Below are 9,731 nucleotides of genomic sequence, written 5' to 3' on the forward strand. Positions count from 1 at the left end.
GGGGGGGGGGGCGTTGCTTAGCAAATGTTGGTTAGGGGAATGAATGATTAGATCATTAAACAAATGTATTGATCTCATGACATGTCAGATGCTGGGCAAGATTCTAGGCATAAAGTGGTAAAAAAAAAATGTTCTTATGCTCATAGAATTCATAGTTTAGTGTGGGAAACAGAAAATAAACATTAATTCAGGTAGCAAAATGTCCATGCACTAATGAATGGATTCATACAATGAAATATTATTTAGCAATAAAAGAAATGAATTACTGATACATGCTTACATACATGCCTTAACCTTGAAAACACTACATGAAATGAAATAACACAGTCACAAATGACCACATATTGTATGATTCCATTTTTCTGAAATGTCTAGAATACGAAGATTCACAGAGACAGAAAATGGATGGTCGTTGCCAACCTAGGGAGAGGGGGTAATGAGGAGTGATTGCTAATGGGTACAGGGTTTCTTTTTGGGGTGATTAAAATGTTCTAAAATTGGATTGTGGTAATGGTTGCACAATTCTGTGAATACCCTGAAAACCAGTGTATGATACCCTTTAAATAGATGAATTGTATGATACATGAATTACATCTCCATAAAAATGTTATTTTTTAAAATCAAGTAGCAAGTAGTAAATTTTATGAGAAAATAAAGCAAAATAAGGGGAAAGAGCATGATAGGGCAATAGACCTGAATGAATTAATGTGTAAATTCTAGAGCATGCCTGTCAATGACTTCCTAAGGATTCTTTTGATGTTATAGGGTTACAGGGTCCTTGTCTGGTGGAGTGGAAGAATGAATCTCATCTTGTGGATACAAAAGGGTAAAGTGATAGTTTATTAAGGGAAGGTGAGAACAGAAAGAAAGCTCTCTAGAGAGAGAGGGGTCTCAAATGGGTTGCCACAGAGGGCTTTTATGATCAGTCTGTTACAGAAAACTGACCAGGGAACTTAAATCTTCTTGATGTTACCACCATGATAGCCCTATGATTACTTCTCCCTGCTTGACGGGGAGCCTGCTTCTCCCTCTCCCTCTGCCTGCTGCTCCCCCTGCTCGTGCTCACTCTCTTTTACCTCTCTGTCAAATAAATCAATAAAATCTTTAAAAAAAAAAAAAAGTGGAAGTGTCTTCAAAGGAGGTTGAGGGATCCTTTTGAATGGCCCATAGAGCAACAGGCACAAAGACTGTCTATACATGAGTTTTGGGGCAATTTTTTGAAGCGGACCTCGAGTTGTCTAGTTTAGGCAAACAACAAACATTTAAAGACAATCAGAACTGGAGGGGACCTGGGTGGCTCAGTCATTAAGTGTCTGCCTTCGGCTCAGGTCACAATCCCAGGGTCCTGGGATCGAGCCCCGCATCGGGCTCCCTGCTCCCTCTCCCACTCCCCCTGCTTATGTTCCCTCTCTCACTGTGTCTCTCTGTCAAATAAATAAATAAAATCTTAAAAAAAAAAAAAAAAAGACGGAACTGGAATTTAACATCCACAAAGGTGGGTTATTGAAACAAATTTTGCTCTATAATAACCCTCATTTTTAATCAGAGATAGCCAAATCAGGACTAATTTGTTTGCAAAACAAGTCCAGTTTTAACAAACCTGGCCTAATTACTTACATAAGCTCAGCAAGAATAGCAATTGGCCGTATAGATCTTTTTAAATTTAATTTTATTTATTTATTTGAGAGAGAAAGAACATGAGCAGGGGAGGGCCAGAGGGAGAAGCAGATTCCCCGCTCAGTCGGGAGCCCTGCATGATCCTGCAACCTGACCCTGGGATCATGACCTGAGCTGAAGGCAGACACTTAGCCGACTGAGTCACCCAGGCACACCAGCCATATAGATCTTTTAAAGTCTGCTTTGCTGGAACTTTTATAAGGAATCTAGATTGAACTTTTAGTAGAGTCTCTAGGCCAGAAGCCAAGCCAAGTACTTGCCATCAGACATGCCTACAATACGTGTAGATATGGGGGAATTCTTCTTCACAAGGTCCCCAATATATCTTGATGTTCCTGCACCTGCCAGGAAGTGACATTCTTTACTCACCTGGTAAAGCTACTGGGAACTCTGTAAGCAAGGCATTAGGCCAACACATCCAAGGGGCTTTATGGCTCCATGTTTCATAAAGTCAACCTTAGTTCTTTAAAGCTGTTTGATCATATCTGAGTCGATGCATGTCTCTCTCAAATATAACATTCCAGTCAAAGACCTGGTAAAATAACCAATGTTTACAATGGTATCCTGTTATAAGGAGAATAGATTCTTATTGAACTTATGTAAATGACTATGATTGCCATGGAAGAAAGAATACTTTCTGAGACCTTTTGAATTTCAGATGGTTCAGGTACAGAGAACAGTTAAATGCTTGAATTTGTTCACAAATGAATACTTTACCATATTTCTATAAGTCATAGATATCTTAAAAGAAAGTTTCCTTAATCTGGAAGAGCAAACATTAAAGAACCAGCAATGTTTCAAACAAGAGTCACAAAACTATAATCATCTTTTTAGTTCATTTAGTCCCATGTTACTAATTCTTGTTCCTTTTGCATGCAGCTTTTAGTTAGTTCTGGAAATTCTTATGCATTTTAATTTTATGATCTTAAAGATATTGAATACCTGTATTTGTCCTAAAACTCCTTCTTAGTAGTCTCCTTGAAGATGAGATTTTGCAAGAGAGTAAGAACAATTATAAATGACAAGAACTCAGAAGTGGACTTTGTTAATGATCTGATATCAGAGGTCATTGTGATTCAATTGACAAGGAAATTCAGTTATTTCCATGACACAAAAACTTCAGTAATTAGAATATCCAGTGATGATAACCTTATATCAGAAGGCAACATACCAGGGGCGCCTGGGTGGCTCAGTCGTTAAGCGTCTGCCTTCAGCTCAGGTCATGATCCCAGGGTGCTAGGATCGAGCCCCACATCGAGCCCCACATTGGGCTCCCTGCTCAGCGGGAAGCCTGCTTCTCCTTCTCCCACTCCCCCTGCTTGTATTCCCTCTTTCACTGTGTCTCTCTCTGTCAAATAAACAAATAAAATCTTTAAAAAAAAAAAAAACCAAATAAACAAGTCTAATTAGTCAACAAGAATTGATTTATGATTTAAATCTTGGAGAAGTTTGTTAAAACTTTAGAAAGCTTTTTTTTTTTTAAGATTTTATTTGTTTGAGAGAAAGAGTATGCGCTCATGGGCGTGCGTGCACATGGTGGGGGGATGCAGTGGGAGAGGGAGAAGCCAGCTCTCCACTGAGCAGGGAGCCTGAGGTAGCTCAGTCCTAGTGATGAAGGCCAATCTGAAAAAAGGCAGGCAGAGACAAGCGCGCCCCGCCCCGCCAAGAGGAAACCACCCTTATAGGGATTTTACACTACCCTGGAAGGAGCCCTCCACCCTTTCCCATGTGAATGGACAAAAACCTGATTGGGTGACAGGCACATGGGGGTTAAACAGATTAAAGCAGCCCATGCCAAAGAGCCCATAAAAACCCTAGATTTAAATGCGAAATCAGCAACGCCCTCAGGTCTCCTCCTTCTTTGGGAGCTTTGTACTTGGACTCAATAAACTTTACCATCATTCAATAAACTTTGCTTTTTTTTTTTTTGGTAAATTCTTTTTTTCCCATTTTTAAAATTTAAATTCAATTAATTAACATATGTATTATTGGTTTCTGAGGTAGAGGTCAGTGATTCATCAGGGTTATATAGTACACAGTGCTCATTACATCTCGTGCCCTCCTTAATGTCTATCATCAGTAAACTTTGCTTTGCTGCCCACCACTCTTCGTCTGGTCTGCCTCCTCATTTTTCAAAGCAGTGTGACCAAGAACGGCTGGCACTAAAGGAAAAGAAATTCTGTAACACATGATCTGAGCCGAAGGCAGACACTCAACTGACTGAGCCACCCAGGCACCCCAAAACCTTAGAAAGTTTTAAAGCACATGTCTAAATAGGATTAGGGATCATTAAAGACCTGATAAAGTCAAAATATAGAAACTGGTTTTTCTGGACAAAGAAAAGAGAAAAGCAACTTTGTTTACATTTCCTTACCAAGAACAGACCAACAATTCAAGAAAACTTTGTCTTTTTAACCAAAAGAAGACTTTCAATCTTATAGCAATGTACTTTTAAAATCCATTCACTTCAATCTTCGTCCATCCTAACCACACCTAAAATTCCTTTCCAAAAATTCCCTTCACAAACCTTCTACAACTTTCCTTTGCATTCAGGTTTTGTCCCAAGCCATTTCTTTCCAAACAACCCGTCTCATTTAGGATAAAATTACCTTCTTTTACCTTCAATAAAAATGCATTCCCATTCCTTATACCTTTCCTACACATCTCCTACTTTTCTACATACAGAGTTGTTTCCCTTATTTCCATCAGCCTTAATTCCATTTAGCAGAATTTTAACTCTTTGAAACCTTAGTCTTCAGTGAAAACTAAGTAGTAACCAATTGTGAACTGTTACACCAAAACTCTTTAGATGGCAAATTTACAACTGGTTGAGCACAAAGCATGTTTACCAACAGACCCAAATATCCTTAGTTTCTTTGCAATAATAAGTCAAAAGCACAAACCTACATCCAGTAATCAATGCTTTAGCACTTTATTCTATTTGGAAAAGACCTAGATGTCCAGTGAATTTAATCCCACTTATCATCCAAGCAAACCTTTAAAGTTTCAGGTTACCAAAGACTTTGAAAGCTATCTTAACAATTACCTATGAAACCTTTGAGACAGACAATTTTGCTAATCTTTTTGCTAACAAACTGCAACAGAGATAACATGAGTGTATTTGACCTTCAGTAAATCTTGGTAGAATAAAAGTTTCACATTTAATACTGATAACTTTAAAGACATATCATCTTAATTAAACCAGTAAACTTAAGTTAGTTTAAATACCAAATTATATTCCACCTGGATCCTCTGTTAAAAGTCAGTTTGTTCCCCATTGTTAATTTTTACCTGAGACCCTGGTGGGGAAATCTGAAGGGCGGTGTATGCAGGCTGCATCCAAGGTGGTGCAGAAGTAGGAGGAGGGGGAGGCCGAAGAGGCAGAGTGCTGCCAGAAGGCAGAGAAAGAAAGTTCCCAGTCCTAAAAGCCTGTCAGCTCAGACAAATGAGCAGACGAAGATTTTTGTTGGTTTGTTTTTCCACCAACAAGTGGAATTAGGCAGTCCATGTCCAGCCGGAGAAAACAGGGAATTTCCCCAAAACAAAGGGAATTTCGGCAGCTGCTTGGGAATATTCTGTAAAGTCCCCATCCTGAGGTAGACTAACCAGAGACAGTTGGTTCCAATTATAGCCGTTAACCCAAGAAATGAATGAGGGAGAAACCCCCACACCTGTTAGGAGGAACAGTGAGGAAGAGAGAGTCAGCGTCCCCTTTGTTAGGAAGGGCCTGTGTTTCCTCCAGCAACCTGGGTTTATTCTGAGGAGGCCTATTTGGATAATTATCAGCCAATATGTCAGGAGGACGTTTACTAGCCAGACATGTTTGGGCAAACACATTCTGCAAGAGGCTCTTAGACCAGGGTCCTGATGTAAAGCCCTGTTTTCTGCAGAAGAGATCTAACTGATAGATCCCACTGAGGCCATGTAGTGTTACCAGAGCTTCGTCCTTTCCTAAACTTTGCAATCCAAATTGTTTCCAGTGGGTTAAAACGCATCCCAAAGGGAGAGTCCTTGGGAACTGAAGAAGAGACTGTGCCTTGGAGGTCATGCAGCAAAGGTCATGCCTTATTTTACCTTGCCTTGAAGAACCTGCCATTTTTAACCCATGGAAGACGCTAGAAAAATTTTACAAGGGGAAATTACCCAATTTTGCAGTACACAGTCCAGAGGAGTCCCTCCGAAGGATAGCCTATTTCCCATCTCACGATTCTGGTACTACCCTGCACCTGTTATAGAGAGGTGACTATGAAGGTGTCCCTGCATATCAGCTCTTTGTCCCTTAGCCAAGGCGTCCCTTGGTGACCTGCCCTAAAGTGAGAGAGTGGCCTAGCACCCTAGGACGCCAGAAAGTCCAGCCGGCAGGAATAGTCACTCTGACCTGCACCCGGCACCCGACCCTCCTCCTCCTCTGGACTAGAACTGAATGAAATATAATCTTTTAGGTGGTTCAACCATAGTCAAGGGTGCAAACTGTTATCTAGGGATTTGTGGGCAGGTATGTACTGCTTGTGGAGGAGGCTTCCCTGGGCTGTGACCTCCAGGGCCGGTCCCCATCCTTTTACGTGTCTCGGAAACCCCATGGTCATTTATGGTGTCCAGGGGCAGGCTCAGAGCACTGGATGACCAGTCCTTATGTGCACTCCCCAGATGAGGCCTGAAATTAGCTAGGGAGAATTCTGTCACGTGCATCTTCAGAGTTCTCATTTGGAACCCTCATTCATTGTGTTTGCACCCAAGGCTCTGTAAGCAAAAGCCCATTTAAATGTTTGGTTTATTTTTGACAGTAAACTGCCCAAGCATCCTTTCTCCTATGTACTTGACCTATCAGTAGACGAGGCCCTAGTACAAACATAGAGTTCCCAGAGAAAAAGAGAAGCCTTGAGAAAAAAAGTATGAAATTAGAGGATAAGTGAGCTGGTTAGGATGGGGCCAACATTCCCTTCCCTCAAGGAAGGGGGATTGACTGAGTAGTTCCCAGAAGCCTGTTACTAGAGTCTTTAAGACGAGTGGCCACGCTAGTCGCTCTTCATGGCCGACAGGTGCCCGTGTTTTATAAGAGAAGAGGGCAAAGCAGGGAAGATAAGCCTCTCAGAACATAAAGACAGAGTCCACGTTACTTATCCTCCAATGGATGAAATGGGATGATTTTCCCGGTCAATGCACCAGGAATGTTGTGGGGTTCTTGTCTTGCAGAGTCGAAGAATGAATCTCACAGAAACAAAAGGGTGAAGTGATAGTTTATTAAGTGAAGGGGAGAACAGAAAGAAGGCTCTCTAGAGGGAGAAGGGTCCCGAGTGGGTTGCCACAGAGGGCTTTTAGGGTCAGTCTTTTATAGAGAACTGACCAGGGAACTTAAATCTTCTTTTTTTTTTTTTAAAGATTTTATTTATTTGACAGAGAGAGATAGCGAGAGAGGGAACACAAGCAGGGGGAGTGGGAGAGGGAGAAGCAGGCTTCCCGCGGAGCAGGGAGCCCGATGCGGGACTCGATCCCGGGACTCTGGGATCATGACCTGAGCCGAAGGCAGACGCTTAACGACTGAGCCACCCAGGTGCTCCTAAATCTTCTTGATGTTACCACTGATAGCACCATGATTACTTCTCCTTTGAATATCTCATCTCTGATGTTTAAGACAAACCAGGTGGTCTGGTTATGTTCCCTTATCTATGGTTTCATTAGGCCTCAGCATTTCTGGGATTTTTGTGAGCCTGATCACATAGCCCCCCTACCTATCTCTCCCTACCTAGCCCTGCCTGTCCCTTACTCAGTGTTAGCAAGTGGGAGAAAAGGGGTAAAAAGAGCTTTAAGAGAAGCTAAAAGTGAAAGAGAAATTAGGGAATTAACATCCGCAGAGGAATATGAGAACAGTCTGGCTGTGTCTGCCCTCCCTTTTCCCTCCAGTGTTGAGAGGAGGGTCCCACAGTTCTCCCTCAGTGTTACATGTAAACTCTCCCAAAGCCTCCCTCCTAGACAACAAAAATGCTTTTTTTCCAATGAAGAAGGTCATCACCCACCAAGATTGTTACCGTGCTAACAGCACTACAAGAAAGTCACAGTTAAAAGATATTAAAGGCAGCTGAATTCTCAAAACTTGATGTAGTCCATATCTTTACCAGTAGGCAGTGCCTGTGACTGCCCTTGAGGAAGACAGAATTTCTTTTTTTTTTGAATCCAAAATTTATACTGTTATTTGTTTATATTAATTTTTGCACACACTATCTCATTGAAGTCTCATCACACATGTTATGATGCATCTGCTATTACCTTCAGCCTTAATTTACATTTAACCATTCTTTTTTTTATTGATATGTTAATCTCCATACATTACATCATTAGTTTTAGATGTAGTGTTCCATGATTCATTGTTTGTGCATAACACCCAGTGCTCCATGCAGAACGTGTCCTCTTTAATACCCATCACCAGGCTAACCCATCCTCCCACCCCCCTCCCCTCTAGAACCCTCAGTTTGTTTTTCAGAGTCCATCATCTCTCATGGTTCGGAGGAAGACAGAATTTCTAACAGTCCCCAGAGACACTAACTTTGAGATTGACTTCAGAGCTGCAGAGAGCTCAGCTCCATTTGTCATCACTGTTATGAACAAAGTCTGTTGTTGCAATCATTATGAAAATTGTATAACAACTACTTGCAGAATTTCTCTTCTGAATCCTACTAAATCTTACCTAGAGGAAGGGAAACACAAATTTTCTCAGTTCCTCGGACTTGGGAAACAGAATTAGCAGAAGGCAATGATGCTTTCTGTCAGAAAGAGTAGGGGGAAGTCTACTCTAAAATTCCACTCTACAAATTTTGGAGGACAAAATCATTCTTCTCTTTATTTCTCAGATGAAAAATACTGCAAAGTTTTATCTTTTTTTAGATTTCATATACATATGAAATATATGTACACATATGTACACATACACACTCCAAGTTCAATATTCAAAAAATCATTTATACTGTATTTTATGGGAAACGTAGGGTTTTCCAGGATGTTTTGGACCCATTCGACTTATTTTTAGCCTCTTGTACTTCTTCTAGAACCTAATCCCCATGTAAAATTAGAGTCACTATATCAGAGAGAATTGGCTACCCCACCAAAAATGGGAGAAAATCAAGTTGGATGATCCCAGGAGTGGTGGTAGCCAAGGAGGGATTAGGGTAAATACCCAAATACTTCCCAATGACCGTGGATGAAGTAGTAAGTTCCACTAAGTAACTGCCACTAAGTAACTGCCACTAAGTAACTTAATAATCTTTGGGTAAACTATTTCTGGCTGAAGAGGAAAAAAAGATTAGTGTTTTTACAATTCTTTCACACTTTGTTTTTAGTTTGATTCTTTGTTTAGGTCCCTCAAAGAACAAATCAGACTCAAGCCTAATCCTACCGCAATCTCCAAACTAAGTTAAGAGAAGACCAACTAGCTATTTAATAAATGATCTTCAGGGGCACCTGGGTGGCTCAGTCGTTAAGCGTCTGCCTTCGGCTCAGGTCATGATCCCAGCGTCCAGGGATCGAGCCCCGCATCAGGCTCCCTGCTCCGCAGGAAGCCTGCTTCTCTCTCTCCCGTTCCCCCTGCTTGTGTTTCCTCTCTTGCTGTGTCTCTCCCTGTCAAATAAATAAATAAAATCTTTTTAAAAAATTAATAAATGATCTTCAAACAAATGACATAGATGAGGGAAAAGCACTGGCTTTAGATCCAGATCTGAATTTGTATCGCCAGTTGCACTGATTTGTAATGTACAACCTTTAGCAAGTTATTTAATCTCTCTGAAACTCAGATTGAGTTTGTTTGTTTTTTTTTTAAATCACTAATGTAAGGAAAGGAGTAGCTAATTTGGAAGTATGTTATAAGAGAGACACGAGTTAATACATGTACAGTGCCCAGCATTAGAGGCTTCCTTTGTATGCCCCACACATCTACAAATCCTTCAATCTCAGTCACCATAGAACAAGTACCAGCTGTTCATTTTCTGTGAGTAATAAGTAAAGGAAATGAAGGTACAACAAACAATATTCTAGAATATTAAAAACACATCACTTATTAACCAAGA

This window comes from Leptonychotes weddellii, chromosome 5, assembly GCF_054177405.1.
Source record: "Leptonychotes weddellii isolate Sample4059 chromosome 5, ASM5417740v2, whole genome shotgun sequence".
In the NCBI taxonomy this organism is placed as follows: domain Eukaryota; kingdom Metazoa; phylum Chordata; class Mammalia; order Carnivora; family Phocidae; genus Leptonychotes; species Leptonychotes weddellii.